This window comes from Oncorhynchus clarkii, chromosome 27 (assembly GCF_045791955.1).
Source record: "Oncorhynchus clarkii lewisi isolate Uvic-CL-2024 chromosome 27, UVic_Ocla_1.0, whole genome shotgun sequence".
Classification (NCBI taxonomy): domain Eukaryota; kingdom Metazoa; phylum Chordata; class Actinopteri; order Salmoniformes; family Salmonidae; genus Oncorhynchus; species Oncorhynchus clarkii.
Genome location: NC_092173.1, coordinates 28707856 through 28724260, shown reverse-complemented (window position 1 = coordinate 28724260; position 16405 = coordinate 28707856). Strand labels below are relative to the sequence as shown.

General features: G+C 42.1%; 1 pseudogene; it reads right to left on the bottom strand.

Moving 5' to 3' along the window:
• Window positions 1-248: 248 nt before the first annotated feature.
• On the bottom strand, window positions 249-14539 carry LOC139385756 (phenylalanine--tRNA ligase beta subunit-like; annotated as a pseudogene).
• Between the last annotated feature and the right edge of the window lie 1866 nt (window positions 14540-16405).

The window sequence follows — 16405 nt, the reverse complement described above, 5'->3', positions numbered from 1 at the left end:
CAACACCTGCATAATTACAGTACTGCATGTCAGAGTTTGTCCTGTTGTATCTTCCATGAAGTAGATGAACCTCCGCCCAAGAGCATTCGCCCACCTAACAAGACCATGTAAGTCAAAAATAAACAATGAAACCTGTTGAACCACATCTGTGGCACTTAAAGACCCTGTTATTTACACTCACAGTGCAATAGGCTTATATGCTGTATAAGACAAATCTTTAATGTAAATGACAGGAATTGAAATGATTGCTCAGAGCAATGTCTTTTAATGGTACAGTATATGGGTTAAAAGCTCATGTGAAACAGGACTGCAGTGAATTCAGAAATACAGCGCTGCAGTGAATTCACAGGCTAATGTCTCATGTACATTTTAATTACCATGGAGATAAAAATACAGCCACACTATGTACAGCGCCTTCTGAAAATATTCAGACCTCTTTCCTTTTCCCACATTTTGTTACATTACAGCCTTATTCTAAAATGGATTTGTTTTTTAAAATCCCCTCAATCTACACACAATACCCCATAATGACAAAGCGAAAACAGGTTTTTAGAAAATGTATACTAAAAAAAAATGAAATAACTTCAGACCTTTTGCTACGAGACTCGAAATAGAGCTCAGGTGCATCCTGTTTCCATTGATCATCCTTGAGATGTTTCTACAACTTGATTGGTGTCCACCTGTGGTAAATCCAATTGATTGGACATGATTTGGAAAGGCACAAACCTGTCTATATAAAATCCCACATTTGACAGTGCATGTCAGAGCAAAAACCAAGCCATGAGGTCGAAGGAGTTGTCCGTAGAGCTCCGAGTCAGGATTGTGTCGAGACACAGATCTGGGAAAAAAATGTCTGCAGCATTGAAGGTCCAAGAACACAGTGGCCTACATCATTATAAAATAGAAGACGTTTGGAACCACCAAGAAGGTGCTCTTCCTAGAGCTGGCCACCTTGCCAAATTGAGCAATCAGGAATGAAGGGCCTTGGTCAAGGAGGTGACCAAGAACCCAATGGTCAATCTGACAAAGCTCCTCTGGGGAGATGGGAGAACCTTCCAGAAGGACAACCATCTCTGCAGCACTCCACCAATCAGGCCTTTATGGTAGAGTGGCCAGACAGAAGCCACTCCTCAGTAAAAGGCACATGACAGCCCGCTTTGAGTTTGCCAAAAGGCACTTAAAGACCCTCAGAAACAAGATTCTTCGGGCTGATTGAACTATTTGGCCTGCATGCCAAGCATCACGTCTGAAGGAAACCTGGCACTATCCCTACGGTGAAGCATGGTGGTGGCAGCATCATGCTGTGGGGATGTATTTCAGCAGCAGGGACTGGGAGAATAGTATTTCAAGGGAAAGATGAACGGAGCAAAGTACAGAAAGATCCTTGATGATAACCTGCTCCAGAGCGCTCAGGACCTCAGACAGGGGCAAACATTCCTAAGCACACAGCCAAGACAACGTAGGAGTGGCTTCAGGACAAGTCTTTGAATGTTCTTGAGTGTCCCAGCCAGAGCCCGGACTGAAACCCAATCGAACATCTCTGGAGAGACCTGAAAATAGCTGTGCAGTGACGCTCCCCAGCCAACCTGAGAGCTTGAGAGGATCTGCAGAGAATAATTAGAGAAACTCCCCAAATGCAGGTGTGCCAAGCTTGTAGCATCATACCCAAGAAGACTTGAGGCTGTAATCGCTGACAAAAGTGCTTCAACAAAGTTCTTAGTAAAGGGTCTGAATACTTATCACATTTACATATTTCCTTAAAAAAACTATGGAATCCATTTAAGAAAAAGGCTGTAACGTAACAAAATGTGGACAAGGTCAAGAGGTCAATACTTTCCGAATGCACTGTACCAGCCAAAAGTTTCTATGGTTACTTCATACACTGATGTACATTTGTCCAACAGAAATACCATGCATGATATCAACTGAACAATTAATTTGGGTCCGAATCCTAACTTTTGCACTCATATCTCAAGCTTTCAGTGTGATGTCAATGGGAGATTTGCGTGAAAACGTGAGTTCCGCTGGAGAGGGTTGGGCCGTACTCTGCTGGAGCTGGGAACACCTGTGTTGGGATGGACTGAGCATGAGTAAATTAACCTGTGTTGGTTGATGAGTTTGGTGGTCTTACAAGTTCGGTGTGTGTCTGGGTGTGACATTACAGGAAGGGCTCGATGTCGATATCCAGGGCGGAGCATGGCATGGTGAGCTCAAAGTGGTTGATGACACTAGGGTGAAGGACCCCTAGGCGTCCTATGCTCTTCCCGCATGCAAAGATCTCAGCACAGCGACCAGGGAAGAAGGTGGAATCTGAAAGTGGGGAAAGCGAAGAGGGGGGTGGGAAGGAAGGACAGGTGATGAGGCTTCTCAGTGGTCCAGTGAAAATAAACATCAAAAGTGTAGTCTCTGAATAAATGTTTCCACACAGACGAGAGAGACTCAAGAGATAATTAAACATAACTATTCTCAGATATGTGGAATAGTTAGTCACTTTAATAACTCTACCTACTTGTACATATTACCACGACACCGGTGCCCCCTGTATATAGCCTCCACATTGACTCTGTATATAGTACTGGTACCCCCTGTATATAGCCTCCACATTGACACTGTACGGTACCCCCTGGTACCTGTATATAGCCTCCACCCTGTATATAGCCTCATTGACACTGTACCAGTACACTGTATATAGCCTCCACATTGACTCTGTACCAGACACCCTGACTCTGTACCAGTACACCCTGTATATAGCCTCCACATTGACTCTGTACTGGTACCCCCTGTATATAGCCTCCACATTGACTCTGTACCGGTACCCCCTGTATATAGCCTCCACATTGACTGTACCAGTACCCCCTGTATATAGCCTCCACATTGACTCTGTACTGGTACCCCCTGTATATAGTACTGTACCAGTACCCCCTGTATATAGCCTCCACATTGACTCTGTACCATTGACTCTGTACTGGTACCCCCTGTATATAGCCTACCCTGTATATAGCCTCCACCTGTACCGGTACCCCCTGTATATAGCCTCCACATTGACTCTGTACCAGTACACCCTGTATATAGCCTCCACATTGACTCTGTACCAGTACACCCTGTATATAGCCTCCACATTGACTCTGTACCAGTACACCCTGTATATAGCCCCACTATTGTTATTTACTGCTGCTCTTTAATCATTTGTTATTATTCTCTCATACTTTTTAAAAATGTATTTTCTTAAAACTGCATTGTTGGTTAAGAGCTTGTAAGTAAGCATTTCACTATAAGGTTGTATTTGGCACATGTGACATAACATTTGATTTGATGTGAGAGACAGCTCACTGACAAGGTTTTCTAAAACAATGACTGTTTAGAGCCTGTTCAAGGAGCCCATCTAGGCTCAGGGTTGCTATGACTCCACTTCCACAGACATGTTCCGTTCCTATGCTGTTCTGTTCTCTTCTCCAAGGTGCTTCACTTCTTCCCACGTTGCTTTGCTCCTAAAAGCTAATGTACTCTTTAGCTCACCGTTCAGATGCTAACTCCTAACTAGCAACAGAAAGCACTCTACATTGTGTGTCTCTTCGAAAGCAGGGCAGCACCATGACAACCAGTCTTTAAAAATGGTACACTAATAGCTAAGTTCAAGCCAGCCAGCCTGACAAGTGACAACCTATTCCACCAACCCTGAAAACCCTCTCAGATTCATTCTCTCTGAGCCAAGGTCAACACTAACCAGACAGTCAAGCATGCCTTTAACAGTGAATGGGAAGGGCTGAATTTGACAGTTAAGTGAAACATGGGCATCTGCTCCTTAAGACTCCCTCCCTCCTCCCATAGGGTAACATTGCGGGAGGTCCTGCAGAAGATCATGACCCTGTAATGGGGTTAAGGTCACACGGACATGAGGAGCACATCTTTTTTTGCATGCGCGTTGTGTGTCTGGTCTGCATAATAGTTTGCTAGTCGTGTAAATGTAACAGTTGAAGTGTTTTTTTTGTAGCTGTGTAAGTGTGTTTGTTTCAGGCAGTCTAAATACCCATGGATGTGCCAGTCTATCTCCCTGTAAACTCAGACAGGGGTACTGCAGCAGCAGACGTGACTCACGTGCAGTCTGACTCCCCCTGCTGAAATTACATGCTCTTACGCTCCCTCTCTATCCCCTGAGTTCCAAGTCTCTCTCTGTCCTCCGCGCCCCTGCTCTCCCTCTTTGCAACCTCCTCATCCCTCTCTCTCTCTGTGGTACTTGAGGCCATCGATTTCCCCCATGTCTGATTGTGGCAGGAGACACGAATGAGTGAGTCAGAGAGAGTCCAGTTTAAACTAGTGAGATGGCTCCCTGGTTGTCTTACCGTCGGCAGCCTGGATGTGGTAGCCATTGCCCTGGCCTGGTTGGACTCCAGCAGCTGCATGACCCTGTCCATCAGGCCGTGGATCACCTCAAACCCAGGACTCTTGTTGTAGTAGACAGCACACAGACAACGGTTGTTCCTGGCCCCCACGTCTGATTGGGAGAGCAGAGGACAACTTGGCCATTGGGATGTCTTTAAAAACTGATAATGACAGTGTCTACTTGAGTATGAGGGAATCAGTATGTACATTCATGTTTGTCCTACTAAAGAAATTAGAAAGGCAGGCATACAATGACATTATTTCTACACATATCCGTGAATACACTACATGATGAATACTTGGGTCACACCCACACACAAACACACCTTTGGTTTCATCCTTGAGCACCACGTCTGAAATCTCAAACAGCCTCAGAGGCAGAGGCATCTTCCTGTTGGCAGCCACAGTCTTCAGCAGGCCTGACAGCAGGGTGGTGCGCGCCACCTGGTGGAGAAGACGAGCACTGCTGTTAACACCACCACCAGCCGCTGACCAACCCACCCAGTCACACAGCACTCTCTTTTATAGTAAACACTCACATCAACAGGGGGTGATAGAATCCATTCAACTGTTTTACTTGATCATTTCTGTAATTTATACCAATCATAAGAAATCATTCAGAGACTAAAGGGGGGCAGTTTATAATGTTATCATAGAGACATGATTAATCCACAGTAATGGTGGTCCACCTGGAACTCAGCTGTCTTGGGGTTGGAGATGTGACATGCTCTGGTCTCTGAGATGTTCTTCAACAGCTTGTCAGCTATGTCCTTCTGAGAACACTGCACAGGAAGACAGATACAACACATGAAAATGTGTGTGCATGTTTATTATTTGGATCCCCATTAGCTTTTTCAGAAGCTACTCTTCCTGGAGTCCACAAAAGGTAGAGAGAGTGAGGTGTCATTACCAGGGCGAAGGTGAGGGCCTCTGTGAATCCAGCAGCAGCCAGGTCCTGTCTCAGCAGCTCTGACAGCTTACTCAGTGGGAGCTAAAAACACAACAGTCATTAGATAGAAAACAATACCACCCAACCAGCAGCTCCAGTCAACAACCAATCAACTTCACTCCTGAATAACCTGCTGAAGAATACCCTCACCTGACTGGCTACGGTATAGGTGCGCGGCGTGGTGCGGGTAATATTGTTGAAACCGTACGCCATGGCGGCGTCCTCCATGATGTCACAGGCGTGGATGACTTCAGAGCGCGTGGGCGGGATCTCCACCTCGATTTGTTCGCCGTCGCTTGTGACCTCTGAGCGCAAGCACATCTTGGTTAACAGCTAGGCGATGTGCTCAGTCGACTCACTGGAGACAAACAAACCATTACAAACAAACAGCGGCAGGTATCCTAGCGGCTAAGAGCATTAGGTCAGTAACTGAAAGGTTGCTGGTTCGAATCCCTGAACAGACTAGGTAAAAAAAATGTCATTGAGCAAGGCACTTAACCATAATTCTCATGCAAGTCGCTCTGGATAAGAGTGTCTGCTAAATATGTACAATGTAAGGGGAGGACCATCCTCCTCAGTGAAATTTAAAAAATAAAAATAGTGAAACATTAAAAAGGCTATCCTTTTTAGATAAAACTACCCTAAATATATTCATATGTCACCAAATAATTGATTAAAACACACTGTTTTGCAATGAAGGTCTACAGTAACTTCAACAGCACTGTCTGGGCTAGCACCATGGTGTAGCCGGAGGACAGTTAGCTTCCGTCCTCCTCTGGCTACATTGACTTCAATACAAAACCTAGGGGGCGTGTAGGACTCACCCGCTTTCATAGACATACATGGTAATTATGACCACTTCCGGAGGACGTCTTTCAACCAATGAAAGCTTTTGCAGTATGAACTGACATGTTGTCCATCCAATCATATAATTGTTCATTCAGGCCATACAAATCTGTCGTTCTGCCCCTGAACAGGCAGTTAACCCACTGGGTACACCACCTCAACCACCTCTACCCTGAGAGAGAACAGAACATTGTTCAAGAGGAGTATTTTAAAGTGGGGCCGGGCAAAGGAAATTCTTATCACTATCATTTCCACTAATTCATGGTCTTATTTTACACACAAAAATGCATTAGGTTCAGCTATTAGTTATTTCATTTCAGTGATAGAAATCTAAACAGCTGTTGCCTGGACTCACGTGAAAGGCTCCTCACAATACTCGCAGAACATTGTCACCATCATGTCCAACACGATTTTTGCCTTGGTAAAATCAGTGGCTGTGCACTCGATAAAAACATTCTTTGTATTCAAGGAGATTTTGGAATGGTCCCCTAAAAAAACAACAGACTGTTAGAACAGCATCTACAGCATACGATGGGTTAATCAATATTGGAAGTCCACTAGGTTTATAGTTTGGCATGTAACCTCTGGTTATATGTGTGTGTCCTCACCATTGATGATTGGAGGCATAGACAGTACAATGTCGTTGCTGTCATAGATGACAGGATATACAGCCTCGTCTTCAATGATGTGCAGATAGTGTCGCAAGTGGCTGTGTGTCTGAGAGGGAGAAATACAAAGAAATTGAAAAATAGGATGACAGAAGTAAAAGATCTCTAGCCATAACCAATCACAACTCATTTTACAGAAGCTCATAATCTTTGTTGCCAATCCCTGCTCACCTTGTAGAGGCTCACGAGTTCCTGTGCGGTGTACTACTTTGCCTGGTTGAGAGGTTTGAAGCGGATGTCACCAGGTGGTTTGGCTGTGTAGGTGAAGGGGCCTGAAATGGTGTCCAGATCATGGGTGCCGATGGCAATCAGAGTCCTTTTCCTACAGAGCACAGACTAGTCGCAACTTCCCCTGAGACAACAACACATCTCAGAGACTCCCAGAGAAGAACACACTGAAAGCCATCACTGAAGTATGAGACATGGTATTGAAAAAAGTTATCTGACCAAAACGTTGACAATAAATATGCAGAGGTAAAATGGTGTGCGTAAGTAAGCCTTGTCCAGCCAGAAAGGCTCCTGGCCTTATGAGCCGATCTCCCATTTCTGTAGCATACGGCAGTTTTATATACATGTACACCTGCTGGACATCTCCTTAATGCTGAATGCCAAGTATAGAGGCATCAAAGTCTATGGTAAGATTAGACTGAGGACAGAACCACCAACTTTCCAATCTCAGGGCGGACATTAACCTCAAGGCCACTGAGTTGGTCAAACTGATGTGTGGGAATTATATATTTTTTTCTGTGAAGGTAGAGAGATGTGTTAGGTGTCTGACTAACCTACAGACGTTCTGATGGAGTTTCTCCTGTAGTTCAATAAAGCTGTCGTAGCGTTCCAGTGTGAAGGTGATGTTCCTCAAGACTGCAGCCACAGCGTGGGGTCGCACAGCAGCCGTCTGCGTCAGGCACACCCACACTCTGAGTCAGGATTCTCTCATTCATCTCTAAAATTCCACTCCCTTACTTCCAACACTTGACACAAAGCCTCCTTTGCACAGCCTCTACAAATGTAGAGGCATTCATCAACAGTTCAATACCTTAATGAATCTTGTCACAAAAGGACTTCAGTGGTGGTTCATTCATTATAAGACGTATGAACCAACCCTAACACTCTGCCCAGAACCCAGGCCATTAAACTAAAAGTCCATGTTTTCCACCCCCACCCTCCTCTGTGATGACCAAACTAAACAACCCTAACACTCTGCCCAGAACCCAGGCCATTAAACTGAGGGTGTGGTCCATGATTTCCACACACCTCCTCTGAACACCAAACACTCTGCCTATCATTAAACAGAGAACCTGTCCGTGTTATCCACCCACCTCCTCTGTGATGACCAGCCTCTGAGGCTCTCCGTTGGCTGGACTCACACGCCTGTAGCGAGGTGCTTCCATCCTGGAGTGCGAACACACATGGAGAAGTCAATACACGGCTGAAGACAACACACACGATAAAGCAGCACAAGCTGAAGTACTTTGGCAATGTAAGAGTCATGTTTAAGCACACAATTTTCCATATAGATGTGTTTACATACTTTTGCTTGAAGACCTGCAGGCCCCTGACCAGTCCTTCCAGACACAGCAGATCATAGCGGTTAGCTGGGACATCAATCTTATACAGAATCACATCAGATGCCCCCTCTGCCTTAGTGTTCCCCTGCTCACGACGGATGACGTTCTTCTCTGAGGTCTGAAGGACAGGGTTAGAAGGAGGATGGTTAGCCCGAAAATACAAAATTGGTTATCACACAAACAAGTGGATATGGTTGAGGCTCAGTCTTCAACTCACAATCTCATCAAGCTCCAGCCCAAACTCAAAACACAACTCATCAAATTCTTCATCAGCTGAAAGAAAGGAGAGGAGAATAACATTTTAATATCTGTTGGAACAATGCATGTATTTTGGTTACACCTCCATTCTCAATTTAGTTATATTTTACTAGTTAAATGGACGTAGCTATGTGGTGGTCAGTCAGTAGCAGGTCTGGACTGGGAAATTATGCAATCGTCGTGAAATAACAAGCATCAGTTCTGTCAACACTTTCTTTACAACTAGAATTAGAACAGCTTTACACGGATCTGGCAAAGGGTGCCTTTGTAAGGTCAAGAGCAAAATGGATTGAAGAGGGGGTAAGAAACACTAGTTAGTTACTTTTTTGCACTTGAAAAGAGAAACTACAAAATAAAATCTGTAACTGCACTCAAAATTAACAATGTTTTATGCAAAGATCCCATTACAATATCATTTGTCAATTATTTTTATGAAAACCTTTACAGCTCTCAATTTCAGGAAGATGGTTGTGAAAACAACGTTTGCCATATTCAGAATTGTGTCTCTTTAATTGAGGATGATTTCCACTCAGTTTGCGATTCACCTGTGTCAATTGAAGGAATTAGAGAGGCTCTGAATTCAATGAAAAAAGGGAACTCACCTGGTCCTGATGGCTTGTCAGTTGAATTCTATAGGCAGTTTTGGGAGTTACTAGAAGAAGATTGCATTAAAACTTCTTAGGGCTATCAATAAATATAATTGTTAGACATGGAAATATAGATTTTCCTCTCCTTAATGCAACCGCTGTGTCAGATTTCAAAACAACTTTACGTAAAAAGCAAACCATGCAATAATCTGAGACACTCAGAAAATAAATACAATTATCCTCCATGTTGGAGTCAACAGAAATCAGAAATCACATGATAAATATTCCCTTACCTTTGACGATCTTCATCAGAATGCACTCCCAGGAATCCTAGTTCCACAATAAATGCTTGATTAGTACACAAATCCAAACGCTCGTGCAGGTCCATCCGAACGTCGGACAAAAAATTCAAAAAGTTATATTACAGGTAGAAGAAACTTGTCAAACTAAGTATAGAATCAATCTTTAGGATGTTGTTATCATAAATCTTCAATAAAGTTCCAACCAGAGAATTCCTTTGTCTGTAGAGAAGCCATGAAACGCGCGTGACCAGGACCTGGCTCTCTGCCAGACCACTGACTCAAAGAGCTCACATCCGGCTCCACAACACAGTAGAAGCCTCATTCAAGTTTCTAAAGACGGTTGACATCTAGTGGAAGCCCTAGGAAGTGCAACTTTATCCATATCCCACTGTGTGTTCAATAGGGGCTGGGTTGAAAATCGACCAACCTCAGATTTTCCACTTCCTGTTTGGATTTATTCTCAGATTTATTCTCAGCCTGCCATATGAGTTATGTTATACTCAAACAGTTTTAGAAACTTCAGAGTGTTTTCTATCCAATACTATTAATAATATGCATATATTAGCATCTGGGACTGAGGAGCAGGCCGTTGACTCTGGGCACCTTTCATCCAAGCTACTCAATAGTGCCCCTGCATCCATAAAAAGTTAAAAGTGGGGAAATAGTCTCCACTATGAAACAGGGCCTTATTTCATTGATTCCGAAGCCTGATAAAGACCCTTCTCTCACGACTGATTGGAGACCAATTACTTTATTAAATATTGATTACAAATGGATTGCTCTGGTTTATCCCAAAAGATTAAAGAAAGGAATAGATACCATTATAAATGAGACTCAAACAGGATTTATGAAGGGCCATCACATAAGCTCTAACATTCGTTTAATCTTGGACCTTGAAGATTATTCAGATACAATTGACTCCGATGCGGTTGTCCTATTTCTGGACTTCTGTAAAGCCTTTGACACAATTGAACATTAATTTATCTTTAGGTCTCTTAAACATTTTGGATTTGGTGAAACTTTTATCGAAGTAATTTGCATGTTTTACAAATATATAAATAGTTCTGTGTTACTAAACCTTAATACTTCCAAAAGATTCAGTATCAACAGAAGTGTACGTCAGGGATGCCCAATTTCGCCATTTTTATTCATTTTGGTTGTGGAACTTCTATCTCTAGATATTCTGAATAATGCAAATTTGTATGGCTTAATCATTTTTAACAAAGAAATCAAAATTTCCAAACTGGCTGATGATACTACTCTTTTCTTAAGAGACAAAGACCAGGTCGCCCATGCCCTTAATACTATAACTGCATTTTCTATCGCATAAGGATTAAAACTGAATGTTTCTAAATGTGAAATCTTATGTTTATTTGATAAAGAAATATAAAATATTCCTGTAAAGGACTGTGTTAAATATTTAGGAATACATCTGTCAAAAAAACACTTAGACAACATTTTAATTTTTTCTTAAAATTAAAAGAACCAAAAATATATTTAATAATTGGCTACAAAGACATCTTTCTATAATTGGGAGAGTACTTCTGTCCAAGGCAGAGGGACTGTCTCATTTTGTGTACCCCTCATTATCGTTATATGTAAATCCTGATCTCTAAATTCTGTAAAGAGATCAATAAGACCTTTCTTGACTTGATTTTCCAGATAAGTCTCACAAACTAAAAAAAGTCAGTCCTTTCTAACAAAAAAGCTGAAGGCGGTCTAGAAGTGTTGGATTTTGTTGATATAAATAACACTTTCAAGATAAACTGGTTGAAAAGATGCTTGATCAATATTGAATCAATATGGTATTTAATTACAAATAATGCGTTTAATAAGTTGGGAGGTCTTCAATTTTTACTGAAATGTAATTATATTCCTGAAAGATTACCTGCTAAATTGGCAAGGTTTCACCAACAAGCTTTAATGGCCTGGAAAATGTTTTCTGCACAGTTTTTCTCCTCATAAAGCTCTTTTGTGGAATAATTCAGACATAACTGTAAGGAATAAGTAATTGTTCTACCCCAGCTGGCATGAGAGGAATATTGACTTTGTTCTTGATGTTTTTGACAACAAGGGTAATATTCTCACGTATGAACAATTTATAATATTGAAAGAATTTCCAATACCTTTCAGAGAGTTTATTTCTGTGATCAAAGTCGTTCCCAGTGGTCTAACTACACTAATGAAAACTCATCTTAGTTTTGGTAATGATCACAAAGTTTATCCAGAACTCAGATTGGAAGGCGTGGGCTTACTTGAGAGATCTTGTTGTAATAAATAGACAAATTCTTCATTCACAAAACCAACTTACACTGAGAGGAAAGTTTTTCTGGAACATGCTTATTCCTGACATTGTCTGGAAAAATGCATGGTTAAGGCCATACAAATATTGTATACCAAACAAAGTTAAGGAAGTGCACTTCAAAATTTTACAATAGATATAGTTACAGTGCCTTGCGAAAGTATTCGGCCCCCTTGAACTTTGCGACCTTTTGCCACATTTCAGGCTTCAAACAAAGATATAAAACTGTATTTTTTTGTGAAGAATCAACAACAAGTGGGACACAATCATGAAGTGGAACGACATTTATTGGATATTTCAAACTTTTTTAACAAATCAAAAACTGAAAAATTGGGCGTGCAAAATTATTCAGCCCCCTTAAGTTAATACTTTGTAGCGCCACCTTTTGCTGCGATTACAGCTGTAAGTCGCTTGGGGTATGTCTCTATCAGTTTTGCACATCGAGAGACTGAATTTTTTTCCCATTCCTCCTTGCAAAACAGCTTGAGCTCAGTGAGGTTGGATGGAGAGCATTTGTGAACAGCAGTTTTCAGTTCTTTCCACAGATTCTCGATTGGATTCAGGTCTGGACTTTGACTTGGCCATTCTAACACCTGGATATGTTTATTTTTGAACCATTCCATTGTAGATTTTGCTTTTGGATCATTGTCTTGTTGGAAGACAAATCTCCGTCCCAGTCTCAGGTCTTTTGCAGACTCCATCAGGTTTTCTTCCAGAATGGTCCTGTATTTGGCTCCATCCATCTTCCCATCAATTTTAACCATCTTCCCTGTCCCTGCTGAAGAAAAGCAGGCCCAAACCATGATGCTGCCACCACCATGTTTGACAGTGGGGATGGTGTGTTCAATGTGATGAGCTGTGTTGCTTTTACGCCAAACATAACGTTTTGCAGTGTTGCCAAAAAGTTCCATTTTGGTTTCATCTGACCAGAGCACCTTCTTCCACATGTTTGGTGTGTCTCCCAGGTGGCTTGTGGCAAACTTTAAACGACACTTTTTATGGATATCTTTAAGAAATGGCTTTCTTCTTGCCACTCTTCCATAAAGGCCAGATTTGTGCAATATACGACTGATTGTTGTCCTATGGACAGAGTCTCCCACCTCAGCTGTAGATCTCTGCAGTTCATCCAGAGTGATCATGGGCCTTTTGGCTGCATCTCTGATCAGTCTTCTCCTTGTATGAGCTGAAAGTTTAGAGGGACGGCCAGGTCTTGGTAGATTTGCAGTGGTCTGATACTCCTTCCATTTCAATATTATCGCTTGCACAGTGCTCCTTGGGATGTTTAAAGCTTGGGAAATCTTGTTGTATCCAAATCCGGCTTTAAACTTCTTCACAACAGTATCTCGGACCTGCCTGGTGTGTTCCTTGTTCTTCATGATGCTCTCTGCGCTTTTAACGGGCCTCTGAGACTATCACAGTGCAGGTGCATTTATACAGAGACTTGATTACACACAGGTGGATTGTATTTATCATCATTAGTCATTTAGGTCAACATTGGATCATTCAGAGATCCTCACTGAACTTCTGGAGAGAGTTTGCTGCACTGAAAGTAAAGGGGCTGAATAATTTTGCACGCCCAATTTTTAAGTTTTTGATTTGTTAAAAAAGTTTGAAATATCCAATAAATGTCGTTCCACTTCATGATTGTGTCTCACTTGTTGTTGATTCTTCACAAAAAAATACAGTTTTATATCTTTATGTTTGAAGCCTGAAATGTGGCAAAAGGTTGCAAAGTTCAAGGGGGCCGAATACTTTCGCAAGGCACTGTATCTATGATATCCAAATATGTGGCTATTGATATGCGTTTTCTGTAAAAATAAGGTGAGATTCTGTCTCACTTGTTCTTTGAATGTAAATTTGTGTCCGAATTTTGGGAAAACCTTGCAAAATACTCATTTACCATTATGAACACCACCTATGTTTTTGACATGAAAGATATAATATGTTACTATTGCAATAACAAAACCACTGAAATTATTGTATTTTTTTATTTTATTCTGGTTGCCAAATACTTCATTCACAAACAAAAATTCAAAAGTTCTACACCAAAATTACACATGTAATTTAATTTAACTATTTTATTAAAACATTAACCCTAGTGAACAATAACAAGAATAATATTTTCTTAAAGCATTACAATAAGATTTTTTCAGTGATTACAATTGCACTAGAATTGTTTATTTTTTAAATATTTTGTTTGTTCCAGTATTTTCCCATTAATACCTGCGTTCTGTTTTGATAATGTTGATGTAAGAATGTAAATAGTTGATCTGTATTTTGATTAAAAAAATAAAGTTCTGTCAACACTATCAAATCCTGTTGTCAATCACGATTCAGTAGAAATTGAGTAAATGCCGTTGTTGTGTATGAAATATGTGATATGTTGATAAACAACACACAAAATGAGCGAAACGCTGTTATTGCCACGGCATCAGTTACTGTTAGCTGAAGCTAGCTAATTATCCCATCCATTCAAACATGCAGCCGCTAACTAGCTAGCTATAGCAACGTTCCTTCGGTCTGAAAACACAACACAGAAACATACTAGTTTAATTGTCAAGTTTACTGAATATCTATTACTTGATATTGATATGGTAAGTAACATTTCTTACTGAATGTTCTGCCCAAGGCATGGAACACAAGATCTCTTTTGACACTGACAGTCGGCATGTTGAACACGGCTAACCGCTAGCTGCAAATCTTTCCTCCAAGACTGAAGGACCCCTCGAAACCGGCTGTAAAGCTGTCCGGGATAATGCCAGTCTGAATTATTGGTAAAGCACTACTCTTACCAAAAGTGGCATTTTGTATCGAATAACATAAACGGCCATTTCAAATAGTTTATTCACAGTCATACTGGACTATCAAATACCAAGTGTAACGGGGTAGAACTGTTGTATTGTGAACGCACAATAATTGGTCTACCAGTCCCAGGTGGGAAGGGAAAGACGATACCTATGGTGCTTTCAAGACAACAGTGAACACTTTTTTTTTTTAACTCAGAACTCAGAAGAATAGAGGTCAAATCATGACGTCAGTGACATTCAGGTCGGAAAGTTGGAGCTAAAGAAAGAGGCCCTAATTCCCAAATTGAAATTCAGAGTTGGATGACTGTTCAAAACCATTTTTCCCAGTCTGCACTTGTTTATTTCTGAGATCCCAACTAGTCAAATCAAATCACATTTTTATTAATACAGTTTATAAACCCCCCCAATTAAAAAAATATATATACACTGCTCAAAAAAATAAAGGGAACACTAAAATAACACATCCTAGATCTGAATGAATGAAACTTTTTTCTTTACATAGTTGAATGTGCTGACAACAAAATCACACAAAAATGTTCAATGAAAATCACATTTATCAACCCATGGAGGTCTGGATTTGGAGTCACACTCAAAATTAAAGTGGAAAACCACACTACAGGCTGATCCAACTTTGATGTAATGTCCTTAAAACAAGTCAAAATGAGGCTCAGTAGTGTGTGTGGCCTCCACGTGCCTGTATGACCTCCCTACAACGCCTGGGCATGCTCCTGATGAGGTGGCGGATGGTCTCCTGAGGGATCTCCTCCCAGACCTGGACAGTATGTGGATGGAGCGAGACATGATGTCCCCTATGTGCTCAATTGGATTCAGGTCTGGGGAACGAGCGGGCCAGTCCATTGCATCAATGCCTTCCTCTTGCAGGAACTGCTGACACACTCCAGCCACATGAGGTCTAGCATTGTCTTGCATTAGGAGGAACCCAGGGCCAACCGCACCAGCATATGGTCTCACAAGGGGTCTGAGGATCTCATCTCGGTACCTAACGGCAGTCAGGCTACCTCTGGCGAGCACATGGAGGGCTGTGCAGCAGCAGAACGTTCTCCACGGCGTCTCCAGACTCTGTCACGTCTGTCACGTGCTCAGTGTGAACCTGCTTTCATCTGTGAAGAGCACAGGGCGCCAGTGGCGAATTTGCCAATCTTGGTGTTCTCTGGCAAATGCCAAACGTCCTGCACGGTGTTGGGCTGTAAGCACAACCCCCACCTGTGGACGTTGGGCCCTCATACCACCCCCATGGAGTCTGTTTCTGACCGTTTGAGCAGACATGCACATTTGTGGCCTGCTGGAGGTCATTTTGCAGGGCTCTGGCAGTGCTCCTCCTGCTCCTCCTTGCACAAAGGCTGCTGATGGGTTGTTGCCCTCCTACGGCCTCCTCCACGTCTCCTGATGTACTGGCCTGTCTCCTGGTAGCGCCTCCATGCTCTGGACACTACGCTGACAGACACAGCAAACCTTCTTGCCACAGCTCGCATTGATGTGCCATCCTGGATGAGCTGCACTACCTGAGCCACTTGTGTGGGTTGTAGACTCAGTCTCATGCCACCATTAGAGTGAAAGCACCGCCAGCATTCAAAAGTGACCAAAACATCAGCCAGGAAGCATAGGAACTGAGAAGTGGTCTGTGGTCACCACCTGCAGAACCACTCCTTTATTGGGGGTGTCTTGCTAATTGCCTATAATTTCCACCTGTTGTCTATTCCATTTGCACAACAGC